The sequence below is a fragment of the Arachis stenosperma genome, chromosome 1, assembly GCF_014773155.1.
Source record: "Arachis stenosperma cultivar V10309 chromosome 1, arast.V10309.gnm1.PFL2, whole genome shotgun sequence".
In the NCBI taxonomy this organism is placed as follows: Eukaryota; Viridiplantae; Streptophyta; class Magnoliopsida; order Fabales; family Fabaceae; genus Arachis; species Arachis stenosperma.
In genome coordinates this window covers 53,531,333-53,548,615 of record NC_080377.1, presented here as the reverse complement: position 1 = coordinate 53,548,615, position 17,283 = coordinate 53,531,333, and the positions used below count along the sequence as shown (strand labels likewise).

The 17,283-nt window shown below is 32.8% G+C and overlaps 2 pseudogenes; one reads left to right on the top strand and one right to left on the bottom strand.

Annotated features, from left to right (window-relative positions):
- Positions 1-5,416: 5,416 nt before the first annotated feature.
- Positions 5,417-11,312, top strand: LOC130932523 (uncharacterized; annotated as a pseudogene).
- On the bottom strand, positions 6,765-9,217 carry LOC130932605 (uncharacterized; annotated as a pseudogene).
- Positions 11,313-17,283: the final 5,971 nt, after the last annotated feature.

Below are 17,283 nucleotides of genomic sequence, written 5' to 3'. Positions count from 1 at the left end.
GGAAAAAAATTCTAATACTTAGTAGAAGAAACATCCTAATGCCTAACATAAATACCATCTACGTAGAGGTTTTAAATTTATCTAGAGGCATTTGGCTGGTTTTTGGCTAGTATCTTGGTTCCCTAGCATTGTTGTAAAGTTAATAGTGTAATATGATAATGTTATGTAAATTTTGGAGTAATATGTTGATCTAGGGATTCAATTATTGTCTTAACCAATCGTCACTAACGACTGTAACGAGTTAATAGAAATCAGAGTAGTTTATAGAACCAACAAAAAAGACAGAGAAGGTTTGTGATTAGAATTTTGTGTCCTAGAATATAACTCAATTGTTCAATAGAAAAAGTCACATTTTAATTATGGATAACCCTCCTTATATATCACATACTTATTGCAATTGCTCTAAGACTATTATATAGTAAAATAGAAAAACTGGTTAGAAACAGAAAATCTATTTTCTGCCCTTAACTAGCTGAGTTCTTGAATCTTGCTATCTTAATGTTCTTGATGTGTAGTGTTAATACCCCCCTCTCAAACTCGAGTGGGGCCTTGAAAAACTCGAAGTTTGGCTCTCAACTTTACAAAAGTGGTAGCTGATAATGATTTGGTCAACACATCAACTATCTGATCAGAGCCAAGGATGTGAACCACATGTAGAAATTGCTTCTGAATTTTGTTACGAATCAATTGCACCTCCATTTGAAAGTGCTTGGTTCGATCATGTAGTACAGGATTTTCCATGAGAAAAACTGTACTCATGTTGTCACAGAAAATTGTAGGAGCTGTCTTAAGTGGAATGTCTAACTCGAGGAGCAAGTTTTTGAGCCACTCCAACTCTGCTTCGCAGGATGCAAGGCTTCAAACTTTTGCCTCTGTATGTAAAGGATTGGCTAATAGTATGTTGTTTCCTGCAATTCCAATATATCAAATTAGTGCCTAAAAATACACAAAAACCATAAATAGACTTGCGATCTTCCAGATCAGCAGCCTAGTCAGAATCCAAAAAATTCTATAATCTATAATCTTGAAATCTATGTATCATAAGACCATGCTCTTCAGTTCCTTGTAGGTATATTAGAACTCGTTTTATTGCCTTCCAGTGAGCAAGAGAGGTGAATATATAAATTGACTAATCTTGCTCACTGCATATGTCACATCAGGTCTTGTGATAGTTAAGTATTGTAAAGAGTCAATCACTGTTCTGTAGAGCTTTGGATCTCCAAAGGTTTCTGAGCCTGTGGAGAGGAGTTTAAGAGAAGAAATAATTGGAGTTGGCATGGAACTGGATTCTACTATCTCCAATTTTGTTAACAAATCATTGATATACTTTGTTTGGGATAGATGCAGTTGTCCCGAATTGGTTCTTTGAATCTCAATGCCCAAAACGTAATTTAAATTGCCTAAGTCCTTCAAAGAAAATACTTTGTCCATTGAGGTAATTAGTGTTTGGACTTCAGTAGCATTGTTCCCTGTAATGATTATATCACCTACATAGCACTAAAGGTAAATAATTAAACCAGAATTTTGCTTAACAAATAAAGAAGTGTCAGATTTTGTGTTATGAAAACCAAAAGAGTGAAGTGTAGAACTTATTTTGTAAACCACTGTCTAGGGGCTTGTTTTATTCCATAAATGGATTTATGCAATTTGCATACATAGTTGGAAGGAATTTGTTCAAAGCCAACTAGTTGTTGCACATATAGGATTTTATTTAAATCACCATTTAGAAAAACGTTATTTAAATCAAATTGCCTAAGACCAGTTTTTAGATAAAGCTATACTTAAGACTAATCGAATTGCAGCTGGCCAGATCACAGGACCAAAGACTTGTTCAAAATCAAAATCTTTGATGAGCGGATATTTGATAGACTTTTTGGCATTATTTTCATGTAGTTTTTAGTATATTTTGTTTAGTTTTTATTAAGTTTTTTATAGGTTTTAGTGTTAAATTCACATTTTTAGATTTTATTTTGAGTTTGTATATTTTTGGACAATTTCAGGTATTTTCTGGCTGAAATTGAGGAGTTAGAGCAAAAGTTTGATTCAGAGACAGAGAAAACACTGCAGATGATACTGTCTGGATCTGACCTACCTGCACTCGGAAGAGCTTTTTTGGAGCTACAGAAGTCCAAATGGAGCGTTCTTAACGGTTATGGAAAGCTAACTTTCAGAGCCTTCCAGAAATGTATAATAGTTTATACTTTGCTTCAGATTAGAAGGCTCAAAACTGGCGTCCAACGTCAACTTCCTACCCCCTTCCAAGCGTCCAGCCCCAAAGAGCAGAAACTAGCGTCTAAACGCCTAAAGAGGACCCCTAGCCAGCGTTCAATGTCCTAGAGGTCCCCTAGCACGTGGATCTCATCAGAGCTCAGCCCAAACACTCACCAAGTGGACCCCAAAAGTGGATTTTAGCATTAAATAGACTGTTTTACCCTTACTAGTCATCTGTTTAGTATTTAAGTGTTATTTTACATTCTCCAAAAGGAGAACACACATTATTTTCGTTTTACCATTGTATTTCCTTTCAGTATGAGTTTCTAAACCTCCTAGGTTGAGGGTAGGAGCCTTGCTGAGTCCTATGAATTAATAAAAGTATTACTGTTTCTTCTTCGATCCGTGTTTGATTTACTTTTAAGACGTATATTCGTTCTTCAACATGGTGAATAGGATGATCAGTGACAATCAACTCTGTTCATCATACTAAGACGAGCGTGCCTGACAAACACCCGCGTCTACTTGGGTTCATGTGAATACGTGACTGGAAAGCGCGAGCCAACAACTATGTTTATACATCTCTCATACGGCTAATCCATGACTTCGTTGGGGACTTCTCGAGACACCAGTTCAGCCGATTTCTAGGGAGATTAGGGTATCTATGGTATAGGCTAGAATCCAAAGAAGTAACATTCTCTGATCCGGAAGATTCGACATTGTTTGTGGCGTTTTGAGTAGGATCGCCAGGAGAATGAACTGCTAGAGCTTCATCCTTCATCAGATTGGATGACCACGGCCAATGGTTTTCAATCTGTAGTAGAGGAGATCAATGACCACGACCCATGGCGTTGATTACATACAACCTGCCATTGAAGAAATCACTCACAAGAAAAGAAGACAGTAATACCAGAGTTAATTCAGAAAGACAAAGCAACTCTAATACTCAACTATATTCCTATTACTGATTACCTTTTTTCTTTATTTACATGCCAATTTAGTTTAGATCTCACAAATATTTATCTATCAACCTGTTGATTCGCCTGACTAAGACCTGCAAGATAACCATAGCTTGCTTCAATCCACAATCCTCATGGGATCGACTCTGATTCGCTCACGTATTACTTGGATGACTCAGTGCACTTGTTGGTATAGCTGTACGAAAGTGTGGTTATTCGTGCACCAGCCTTCTTGATGAAATCCTTGAGCAACAAGTTGTGCTTTATACTTTTGTATAATTCCATCGGGATATTTCTTAATAGTAAAAACCCATTTACTTCCTATAATTTTGGCATTATGTGGTGATGGCACTACAGTCCAGGTATTAGCTTTTATAAGGGCTTGATGTTCTTTTATGATGGCTCTATGCCAATGAGGTAAAGGAACAACTAATTTAGCAGATTTTGGTGGTTGTTGTGTGTAACCACGGGCTGCAATGATAGAATTTAGAACTTTGGTAGTATTGTTTTGAGGCTTAGATCTAGTAATCATAGAATGTCTATTAGTATTAAGTGCAGAATGTTCAATGGAAGGTGAATGTACTACAGTAGCATCAGTATCTATGTGAGGGAGTTGTATATCTATGCCTGAAATAGGAATTGAGGATGATTTTACTGGTAAATCAGAACAATGGTTTGTATTAGTAGTATCATGCTCAAAATTATCTAAACAATTAGTGTGAGAAGGTAGAGTAGCACTGGTTACGTTGATTTAGAAGTGTTATTCTCAATAGGAACAGGATGAGCTATATGCTGTAAAGTATGTTTGGTGAAGGAAGAGGCAAAGTCATGATTATCCATGGCATGAGCTACATTCCTTTCAGTAAAATTATTAGTGAATAATTCAAAATATGAAAAATGTGTTTCATCAAAATGAACACTTCTAGAAATCAGAGTAGTTTGCAGAAGCAATAAGAAAGACAGAGAGAGTTTGTGATCAAAATTTTGTACCCTAGAATAGAACTCAATTGTTCAACAGCAAAAACCACATTTTAACTATGGGTGACCCTCCTTATATAGCACATACTTATTGCGGCTGCTCTAATACTATTACACAGTAAGACAGAAAAACAGGTTAGAAACAGAAAATCAATTTTCTGCCCTTGACTAGCTGAGTTCTTGAATCTTGTTATCTTAATGTTCTTGATGTGTAGTGTTAATGTGAGTTGAAGTAGTGACAAAAATATATTGAAAACGTGACTAACAATTTTAAAAAAGGACAAAATTTTGTCTAAAATGAAATCGGCATTACCGATTTGTGAAGGAAGCTCTGAAAAATAGAAATCGAAATTTTCTTAATTGTAAATGTTAGTAACGGTTTGTGTATTGTTTTCCTATATAAAGAGAGTTTGTGAGTCTGAGTGTCTTCTCTCATGTTGTTTCTCCTCTTCTCCTTGCTTCTTTCTTCTTATTTTTCTTATTTATTGCATTTCTTGTTCTAAGTTGTATCTTCATTTTTTTTATCATTATAATATTGAGTTTGTTCATTTTGTTTATTGAAAGAGAATTTTGATTTTTTATTAAGCAAAAAATGAAAAATAAAATTAGTTTAAAAATTTATCATAATGGTCAAACTTTATAAAAAAATATCTAAATGCAGTGGCGGAGCTTCACTCAGATAAGGGGGGCCATGGCCCCCCCAAACATTTTATAAAAAAATTAGTAATACTTCATCCAAAATGAAAAATAGTTCAATTGGTTTAAATGCTTTATTATAATTTGAAGTATCTAAGTTCAATTCCCATCTCATACATTTATTGTATAATAATTTTTAGTGAGTGGGCCTTTGTTAACTTCACAACACATGCTACTACTACTGCCTTTGCTTCTCAAAATAGTGAAACACGCTACTGTTTGCTTCTCAAAATAGTGACACTACTGCCTTTGCTTCTCAAATAGTGAAACACGCTACTGCCTTGCTTTGCTTCTCTATTCAACAAGCAACACTCCCTTTACCTTTGAGTTCAAATATAAAAAATTAGGTATTTTTTATTTATTTAATTTAATATTATTTTATATTTTACTATTTATTTAATTTAATTTTTTATATGATAAAAGTATTATAATACTTAATAAGTATTGATATTATTGTATTTTGATAAATTCATAAAAAAATTCAATAAATATTATAAATTTTAATATTTATCCTTCTAACTTTTTTTATATATTTTACAGAATATATATTCAAATTTTTATACAAAATAATGATGAAAAATAAAAAAATTAATGCATTTTTTAAGAGGAAGGCTAATATTCAAGAAGGGGAACATATAACTTCTACAATATCAACACCTGTAGATAGTTCTTCTACTATAATGAATCACGAAAAAAGTGAGATACAACCTTCAAAAGTTCAAAGAGTTGCATCTGATGAGTTTGACCTTAATTCTTTGGAACGAGACCCTGGAAAACGGCTTCAAATTTGGCAATATCACCCAAACCAGAGAGATGAGGTTAGACGAGCTTATCTTAAATGGGGTCTATATCAAAAGCATCTTGACAATTATCCTCTATCTGGTACGAAGCATCCAAGACGATTTCAATATGCTTGGTTTGGTATTTTTTCTTCATGGTTAGAGTATTCACCTTCTGAAGATGCTGCATATTGTTTATTTTGTTATTTGGTTAGCAAAAAACCCAGTGGACGTAATGGGTCAGATATTTTTATTAGTAAAGGGTTTAGAAATTGGAAAAAAGTTAATGATGGAAAGAATTGTGCTTTTCTTAAACATATTGGAGATCCTTGCTCACCACACAATCATGCAGTTGGAGCATGTCTAGATTTATTGAATCAGGCAAGTCACATCCAAAATGTAATTGAGGATCATACTTCTGAGGAAATTCAAAAGAATCGATTGCGTCTAAAATCCTCCATTGATGCAACTCGTTGGCTTACATTTCAAGCTTGTGCTTTCAGAGGCAATGATGAGACTCCAGAATCAAAAAATCGAGGTAATTTTCTTGAAATGATAAAACTCATAGCATCTTACAATGATGAAGTTGCAAGAACTGTGTTAGAAAATGCTCCATATAATGCTAAATATACTTCACATCAAATTCAAAAAGAAATCTTGCATATACTCTCAAACAAGGTGAGAAAGCATATTTGTGAAGAAATTGGAGATTCCAAGTTTTGCATTGTAGTAGATGAAGCTCGTGATGAATCCAAAAGAGAACAAATGGCACTTGTTTTGAGATTTGTTGATATACATGGTTTTATTATTCAACAGCGTTTTCTTGATCTTGTACATGTCAAAGATACTACATCATTAACTCTAAAACAAGAATTGTGCGGTATTCTTTCTCGACATGGTCTTGATGTCTCTAATATTCGTGGTCAAGGATATGATGGCGCCAGCAACATGAGAGGAGAACGGAATGGGTTACAAGCAGTGGCGGAGCTTGAACCAAAAATTTGGGGGGCCGAAAATTTAACATAAAAATTTAATAATAATATTTATATCAAAATAAAATTTATAAATATAATTATTCTATAAGTTTGTTACTAATAAGATAATAAATAAATAATTCTACAGATAAAAAATATAAAATAGTTTATAATGGTTCTCTTCGAGTTTTTAATGACTTAAAATCTTCAATAATTGAGTCAGAACTAAACTTTTCAACAATTTCTTTCTCAATGTAAATAACCAAACTATCCGCAAGAAAGTCGTCCTCCATCTTGTTTCTTAACCTTGTCTTTATTATTTTTATTGCTGAAAATGATCGCTCTGTAGTAGCTGTAGAAACTGGAAGAGTTAATATCAGACGAATCAATCTATCAATCAAGTAATACACTTTTGACTTTTTTGTTTCTGCTAAACATCTACACAGTTCATGAATAGCTGACAAATTCTTCATTTCTGGATGCTGACGAACATCAAGAATAAAATGCTGAAGCTGAAAAGGCAAATTAATCTTCTCTTGTTCAGTAAAGTCTTCGGGATAGTAGCTATCAACAAGAGTAGAAATCTTAGCAATGTCAAAATTTTTGTAAGCATCCTTAGGCATGAGAGTAGAGCTCAGACTTAGTAGATACATTGCTTGATCATTAAATCTGCTATTTAACTCTTGTAATTGCTTATCAATTGTGACTAAAAATATCTTCACTCTAAAATAATGCTCAACTGTAATATGATCTTTTTGGTGACGCGAGCGTCCTTGCCTTGCAACATAAGAAGCAGTTAAATCAGGAATTAGAATATCATGTTGCTCACAAAATGATTTCACATTTTTCAATAATTCCTCCCATCTGTCATCTCTCATGTTTTGGATAAGTGTTTTTGTAGAATGAACTAGTTGCACAGCATTAACTATGTCTTGAGACTGCTTTTGTAAAGCTTGACAAAGAATATCAGTTATTCCCATCATATCTTTCATCAAATGCAAGATCAATACAAACTCAAATGAGGTCAGGGTATTGTAAGCACTATCTGCATCACCACGCTGAGAATAAGTTGATCCATCAACAATAATCTTTTGTAAAATAGTCAACGTTGCACCATACATATTTATCAAACTGCAAACAGAAGAGAAATGAGAACTCCATCGAGTATCACCTGCTCGTTTCAAAGTACCAATTTGATTTGCCCCTTTACCAGTTTCAAGTTCATCAATCTCTAATAAATGGACAATTTCATCTGTCTTGGCAGCATGTAACTCACCATGTCGCTTACTAGAAGAACAAATGATGTTGACGATGAAAGTCAATTTTGAAAAAAACTGATGCACAGGAATAACTTCTCTTGATGCAGCAACTAATGCAAGTTGTAATCGGTGAGCAAAACAGTGGATATAGTAAGCATAAGGACAATCTTTTAAGAATAATGCTTGTAACCCATTCTATTCTCCTCTCATGTTGCTGGCGTCATCATATCCTTGACCACGAATATTAGAGACATCAAGACCATGTCGAGAAAGAATACCGCACAATTCTTGTTTTAGAGTTAATGATGTAGTATCTTTGACATGTACAAGATCAAGAAAACGCTCTTGAATAAAATCATGTATATCAACAAATCTCAAAACAAGTGCCATTTGTTCTCTTTTGGATTCATCACGAGCTTCATCTACTACAATGCAAAACTTGGAATCTCCAATTTCTTCACAAATATGTTTTCTCACCTTGTTTGAGAGTATATGCAAGATTTCTTTTTGAATTTGATGTGAAGTATATTTAGCATTATTTGGAGCATTTTCTAACACAGTTCTTGCAACTTCATCATTGTAAGATGCTATGAGTTTTATCATTTCAAGAAAATTACCTCGATTTTTTATTCTGGAGTCTCATCATGGCCTCTGAAAGCACAAGCTTGAAATGTAAGCCAACGAGTTGCATCAATGGAGGATTTTAGACGCAATCGATTCTTTTGAATTTCCTCAGAAGTATGATCCTCAATTACATTTTGGATGTGACTTGCCTGATTCAATAAATCTAGACATGCTCCAACTGCATTATTGTGTGGTGAGCAAGGATCTCCAATATGTTTAAGAAAAGCACAATTCTTTCCATCATTAACTTTTTTCCAATTTCTAAACCCTTTACTAATAAAAATATCTGACCCATTACGTCCACTGGGTTTTTTGCTAACCAAATAACAAAATAAACAATATGCAGCATCTTCAGAAGGTGAATACTCTAACCATGAAGAAAAAATACCAAACCAAGCATATTGAAATCATCTTGGATGCTTCGTACCAGATAAAGGATAATTGTCAAGATGCTTTTGATATGGACCCCATTTAAGATAAGCTCGTCTAACCTCATCTCTCTGGTTTGGGTGATATTGCCAAATTTGAAGTCGTTTTCCAGGGTCTCGTTCCAAAGAATTAAGGTCAAACTCATCAGATGCAACTCTTTGAACTTTTGAAGGTTGTATCTCACTTTTTTCGTGATTCATTATAGTAGAAGAACTATCTACAGGTGTTGATATTGTAGAAGTTATATGTTCCCCTTCTTGAATATTAGCCTTCCTCTTAAAAAATGCATCAATTTTTTTATTTTTCATCATTATTTTGTATAAAAATTTGAATATATATTCTGTAAAATATATAAAAAAAAAATTAGAAGGATAAATATTAAAATTTATAATATTTATTGAATTTTTTTATGAATTTATCAAAATACAATAATATCAATACTTATTAAATATTATAATACTTTTATCATATAAAAAATTAAATTAAATAAATAGTAAAATATAAAATAATATTAAATTAAATAAATAAAAAATACCTAATTTTTTATATTTGAACTCAAAGGTAAAGGGAGTGTTGCTTGTTGAATACAGAAGCAAAGCAAGGCAGTAGCGTGTTTCACTATTTGAGAAGCAAAGGCAGTAGCGTCACTATTTTGAGAAGCAAACAGTAGCGTGTTTCACTATTTTGAGAAGCAAAGGCAGTAGTAGTAGCAGTAGCGTGTTTTGAGAAGCAAAGGTTATCTTTTATGTTTTTATAGTTATCTTTTTTTATTTGATTTGATTATTAGATATCTTTTATTTTATTAGATGATCTTTTTTTATTTGATTTGATTATTAGATGATTTTTGTTATTTTTATTTTTTTTTGTAAGATAATTTTTTTGATTTGATTTGATTTTATCTTTTAATTTTGATGTGTTGTGAAGTTAACAAAGGCCCACTCACTAAAAATTATTATACAATAAATGTATGAGATGGGAATTGAACTTGGATACTTCAAATTATAATAAAGCATTTAAATCAATTGAACTATTTTTCATTTTTAATGAAGTATTACTAATTTTTTTATAAAAAGTTTGGGGGAGCCATAGCCCCCCCTTGTCTGAGTGAAGCTCCGCCACTGGTTACAAGCATTATTCTTAAAAGATTGTCCTTATGCTTACTATATCCACTGTTTTGCTCACCGATTACAACTTGCATTAGTTGCTGCATCAAGAGAAGTTATTCCTGTGCATCAGTTTTTTTCAAAATTCACTTTCATCGTCAACATCATTTGTTCTTCTAGTAAGCAACATGATGAGTTACATGCTGCCAAGACAGATGAAATTGTCCATTTATTAGAGATTGATGAACTTGAAACTGGTAAAGGGGCAAATCAAATTGGTACTTTAAAACGAGCAAGTGATACTCGATAGAGTTCTCATTTCTCTTTTGTTTGTAGTTTGATAAATATGTATGGTGCAACGTTGACTGTTTTACAAAAGATTATTGTTGATGGATCAACTTATTCTCAGCGTGGTGATGCAGATAGTGCTTACAATACCCTGACCTCATTTGAGTTTGTATTGATCTTGCATTTGATGAAAGATATGATGGGAATAACTGATATTCTTTGTCAAGCTTTACAAAAGCAGTCTCAAGACATAGTTAATGCTGTGCAACTAGTTCATTCTACAAAAACACTTATCCAAAACATGAGAGATGACAGATGGGAGGAATTATTGAAAAATGTGAAATCATTTTGTGAGCAACATGATATTCTAATTCTTGATTTAACTGCTTCTTATGTTGCAAGGCAAGGACGCTCGCGTCACCAAAAAGATCATATTACAGTTGAGCATTATTTTAGAGTGGAGATATTTTTAGTCACAATTGATAAGCAATTACAAGAGTTAAATAGCAGATTTAATGATCAAGCAATGGATCTACTAAGTCTGAGCTCTACTCTCATGCCTAAGGATACTTACAAAAATTTTGACATTGCTAAGATTTCTACTCTTGTTGATAGCTACTATCCCGAAGACTTTACTGAACAAGAGAAGATTAATTTGCCTTTTCAGCTTCAGCATTTTATTCTTGATGTTCGTCAGCATCCAGAAATGAAGAATTTGTCAACTATTCATGAACTGTGTAGATGTTTAGCAGAAACAAAAAAGTCAAAAGTGTATTACTTGATTGATAGATTGATTCGTCTGATATTAACTCTTCCAGTTTCTACAGCTACTACAGAGCGATCATTTTCAGCAATGAAAATAATAAAGACAAGGTTAAGAAACAAGATGGAGGACGACTTTCTTGTGGATAGTTTGGTTATTTACATTGAGAAAGAAATTGCTGAAAAGTTTAGTTCTGACTCAATTATTGAAGATTTTAAGTCATTAAAAACTCGAAGAGAACCATTATAAACTATTTTATATTTTTTATCTGTAGAATTATTTATTTATTATCTTATTAGTAACAAACTTAAAGAATAATTATATTTATAAATTTTATTTTGATATAAATATTATTATTAAATTTTTATGTTAAATTTTCGGCCCAAAATTTTGGTTCAAGCTCCGCCACTGTCTAAATGTGTAATATTTATGTATAATAATTCATATATATTTGTTTGTTTTCCTTACAATATCGTTCGAGGAGTTTAAGAATTTTATTTGCCAAAATATAAATTCTCATGTACCAAAAAAGGTGATATATATATATATATATATATATATATATGAAATTTTCTTCTTCAACTTTAAACACTTTCAGAGATTTTAAAGTGTGTGTTTTGAGTGAGTGGCTTGTAAAAGAGAAAGTGCGTGAGAATTGTGGTGAGTGAGGCTTAAGACTTAAGAGTGTGTGAATATGTGGAGAGTAAGTGGAGATGTCATACGAGAGAGTGTGTGACAGAAAGAGAATCTAAATGACAGAAGAAGAGAGAGAACCTATTACGTTTCAAATTTGAATCACAAACCACATAGCAATCACTTGCATGCATGCACAGATCGTAACTTACGATTTGTATTAAATTATAATGCTCCCAATTTGTTTATGCTTCTTCATTAGTTGATTATAGATCTAACGGTATATGTGAAGCATTCTTATTACAAATAAATCGTAACTTACGATTTGTATTAAATCATAATTAACAACATGTGTTAAACCATAGTCCATTATCAACCATCATAATTGTGTATTACACTATTCTACCATCATTTTCTCGCATTACATGCATCTGATAATCATATTAAAAAAATCGAAAATAAACCCATTAATTAACCATGGAAGGTTTACCCATTTCTTCAAGAATGATATGAATAACTCACTATTGATATTGGATGTTGTGAAGAAGGCGTTAATGATTTTGGAATATATTCCGTTATTGATTGTTAGATATGACAAAAAAATTCTTATTTTTTGGTGTAAAAGTCCTTTGGCTTAAATCTTGTAATTAATGAGTAAAAATTTTAGTTTCTGAGACTTGTTAAGAAAGAGAAGTCCTTTACTCCTTTTAATGGAATAGTCACCATAAAAAAAAAATTAAGTTAAAAATATCAATATTAAAAAAAGAATTAAAAATTTAAATTAAAAAAAGTAAATTAAAATAATAATTATTCTTGAAAGAACAGAGAGGTTACTAATAATCTTGGTCTTGTTTTTTATGTTTATTTTTTATGACAAATTCTATGACGGAAAGACTTTTAGATGCATAGAATAAAAAAAGTATTTATTTAATTATTTTTATTTAAAAATTAAATAAAAATAAAATAATATATTTCATATAATAATAATTCAATTATGTATTAAAGAAAAAATTCTCTCATTATTTTTCTCCTTCACCATAGCATGTAGAATTTTTTTATTTGCTCAAGTACGATGTTCTTACTTGCTTTTTTTTTTTTTTTGGCTCCAACTTCGATTTTTACAATTATTTTTTTAGGTTAGATACCCTTGATAAAAGAGTAACACCACCCTCCCCCTCCGGATTCTATTGGTTCTACAGTTTTATCAACATTATCAGATTTAGCTGCCACAACTCCTTGGACAAAGTAAAACCTACTTTTATTTTACTTGAGTTTAACTAATACGTTTTTTAAGAGTATATAGAAAAATTATTATTATTAGAAAAAATTAAAATTTTTATTCTAATAAATATGTAAAAAAATTTAAATTTTATAAAAATTTTATAAAAATAATTAATTATATATTATATATTACTAAAATCATTAATTTTAAATTTATTACTTAAAAATCACACATCAAAATTAAACACATATATATAAATATATTAAAATATTAAATTTTGTATATATTTATAAAACTTCATTTTATAAAAAATATTTGATAATAAAAAAATATTAACTAAAAACTACTAAAATGAATTATTTTAAATTTTATTTAATATATTTTATAATAAATAAATATTAAATAAAATAAATTTAAGATGATTGTTTTTTATCTTTTTAGTATTTCTAAGAAAAGCACCTTATCGAATAAGGAATTTAAGATGTGAACATTTTTCAATTTAAAGCATAACTACATAAACAATTGCTTTAACGCTATTGTAATTACCAGAAGTTATTTTTCTTATGGAAACGTTAATGGTATTTTAGTCTAATATTAACAATTGGGGTGTTTTGCTAAATTGTAAGTCAGATAAACACGCAGGAGGTATGTTAGCAAAGAGTCATCAGAGTAAGCTAAAGGTCTTTGTCGATGTGGAATTTTCGAACAACACGAGACGTGATGAGCATAGATGGTCACCAGCTTTTGCAGACTGCAACGCACATATGGAGGCTCCATACTAACACGGGATGGGTGTGCTAAGTAGAGATTTCATCCAATTTTTACAAAAATTTTTGCACATTTTTAGAAGCTGCAGAGCCCTATTCAACACGAGGAGAATGTGTTAGAGTAGCTGTTGGCATGTAGAGGACATCTCCTCTTCCGAAAACAAGTAATGCAAGGTTGAAACTTTTTAAATTGAGTTCAATCCTTCTTCCAAAGCATTCATTCATCAAACAAGAGAGAGATTTTGGGGAGGAAGAGAGGAATTTTGGGGAGAAACATCTGACGAAGAAGAAGAAGAGAATTAGTGTTGAAAAAAAAAAGTGATTTTATACATAAAAAAATATTGTAAGTTTGTATTAATTAACAATGGTTCGTAATTATATGACACTTGAAGAACATATTAACAATTATTTGGATCATTCAATTTATATAAGTTGACAATTTTTTTATGTATTTAAATTTTTTTAATTTTTATTATTGCTAGTATCATATAATGATATAACATTGTTATTTTAATATTATTATTTTTATTTGTATTTTTTATTATTTATTAAGTTTAATAAATAATACAATATTTTCTAATAATAATTTTATTTGTCCAGTATAATATTATTTTATTTTATATAAATGTGAAAATTATAAATTTTTTGTTATAATGTGATTAGTTTTCTGTACATTTAATAAGTAATTTAAATATTAATAAATAAATATTATTATTTTTAAAAAATAAATATGTTAATATTTATTAATAAATATTATTGAATATTTTAAAAATAAATATTTTAATTAATAGATATTATTAATAAATATTAATTTTTTCTTGTATTTTAATAAATATTTAAATAAATAAATAATTTTTATTTATGATTAGTAATAAAAAATTTATGTTGATGTAAATTAGTATATAAATATTTATTTGTTATAATCTTCATTCATTTAAACTAATAAATATATTTAATGAATAAATATATTTTTGTTGTATCAGTTTAACAGGAATTTTATGGTTCGTACTTTGGATCCGCCTGAGACATGGAATCTGATGGTAGAAGACACCTTACAAGCAACGGGATTCTACCCCGTTTCTAGAATTGGGGTGATAAGAGGATTTTACCATTTACTATCTGCTCTGGTGGAAAGGTGGAGGTCGGAGACTCACACCTTTGTATTGCTGATGGGTGAGGTTACCAAGACACTGGAAGATGTCGCTCATATATATGGCCTACCCATTGATAGACAGGTGGTGAGCGGCTAGACAAATAGCAATGGTGAATTCCTACAGAGACAGAGCATCGCGATTTTTGGCTGCGAACCCGTTATGAGTAGTTCCTCCAAATCTTATATAAAACTGTCATGGGTTCGCCGTATCAGAGACGCATAGCCATTGGACACTTTGGAGTCTATTCAGAGCATTGCATAACTCTTCGTGGAGTGTAACTTCATGACTGGAGAGTTTGACATGCGAAATGGATAGAGGAATAGGACAACTGCCGTAACACTCGGTTACCGGATCTATACCCCCTTCAGACTTGGAACTTTAGACCGTCGGCTGAGTATCGTGATTGGTACGTGGGTTTGTACGGAGGTCTGCTAAGATTGTTGGAGCAAGTTCCTCAATATCCAACTCATCCACCAGCACCATAGCTACTAGCACATCAGGGACCACCACAGTATGTAGTGTTTGAGCAATTTTCTTATTATCTCGTACAACAACTAGACCACAGTTAGTATTCCCACCACGACCAGTCCAGCGACCACGGCAAGCCCAGTCGTCACAGCCGTCGCAGTTAGCACGGCCACCACGGCCAGTCTAGTGACCACAGCGAGCCCAGTCGTCACAGCTGTCGCAGTCAGCACAACTGTCACAGTCAGCACAGCTGGTAGGGTCAGTCCAGCCAGCATATTCAGCCCATACAGCACATTCATCCCGAACAGCAATTGGTTGACTTTCTGTCAATCCCAACGCAGATGCCCGTTGATGGGGATGTGGATGATCATATACAGCAATGGGTTGATACTGGTGTGGGTGGTTTTGTAGATTTCAGCATTGTCCCTTTACCGTCAGAGTTGGCTCATCCACGTCGGGCATCAGTAGATATGGCCTCTTTTCGACAGGCACCTACTTCTTATCACAGCTCAGGGAGGGCGTCGTGTGATTCCTGACAGAGTGGTTTCATCGCTCCGCATATAGGATTCGATACTACTCGTCTCAATCTACCACCTTCTGGGTCGAGCACTTTTTTTAGGTTGTTGATGAGTATAACCCCAGTCCATCTGCTCCGACAGAGGCAGGTGGGTCTGCCACTCCGAATGTCAGTGATTCAGATCGGGGTCATCCATATAACCTACAGACAGATAGAAATCCACCTAATAGGTTTACTCCGTCGCGGTTCGGTCAAGGCATGATGGGCAAGGGACTGCATTGGATGACTGAAAAGAAGTGAGCATGGGTTTAGTAATTAAGTTGAATTTTTAATTAATCTGTTGTAACTTTAATTTATCGAATTTTAAATTAAGTTAATATAATTTCTAAATTAATCTTTTGTAAGTTTACTTTATCAAATTTTAAATTATCATCTCAAAAATTGTCAACTGTAATAACTCACATAGCATTAATTGATAAAATTAACTTAAAAATACAAACACGACGAACATAAAAAATATTAGTTGATAATTTTAACTTAAACATACAAACACAACGAACATCATCACCAAACATTAACCTAAAAATACAAACACAGAGACCAACAAAGATCTAAGGACCACCATCATCACCAACTCCACTCGGTCCAGCACGCTGAGGACATCGACTCTGATTATGACCCTGTCTACCACAGAGATGGCATATCCGAGGACCACGCATTTCGCATGAATCCATTTCATTCAGGTATCAGGTCAATTTGGGATGATCTTTCGACGTTTGCCTCAAGTCGGGATTAGCGACCAATGTGGGTCCTGGGTAACTAGGCCATGTCTCTGGATCACCTAATGGTACAAACTCAAATTTGTAGACTTTACGAATTTCTGTCATCTTGTACACATCATTCACATACAGCTGCCAATCGAGACGCTGGTTAGCACAACAAGCAATAACATGGCGACATGGTAGTCGTTGCACCTAAAAGTGCTCACAATCACACGCCTGTCGTGTAAGATCAACTGCCAACACCTTTTCATTAGACATTTCACGCACCTTAAACACCTCATTTCGTCTATCAAATCTGTGCACAACTATATTCCCAGCACATTGCATATTTACTTCTATCCGCTGTTGTGCAAATACAGAGTAAGTAAATTTAGCACGCTTGTGATCGTGAGCCTCGGCACTCTTCTGCGTAAATAGCTCGTTTAACCGATAATATGTTGCTCGGACGAGTGCCAACACAGGGAGGTTTCGGACACCCTTCAACACTGAATTAATGCACTCGACAAGGTTCGTCGTCATGTGGCCCCATCGATGTCCCTCGTTAAATGCCAATACCTAGTTTCTAAGTTCAATGGCATCACACCACGGGGCATATGCCTCGCCTCGCTCTTGCAACCTCTTATAGTTGATGGTTTACTCTTCCACCGTCCTTGAATACCCTATGTTGACAATAAGCT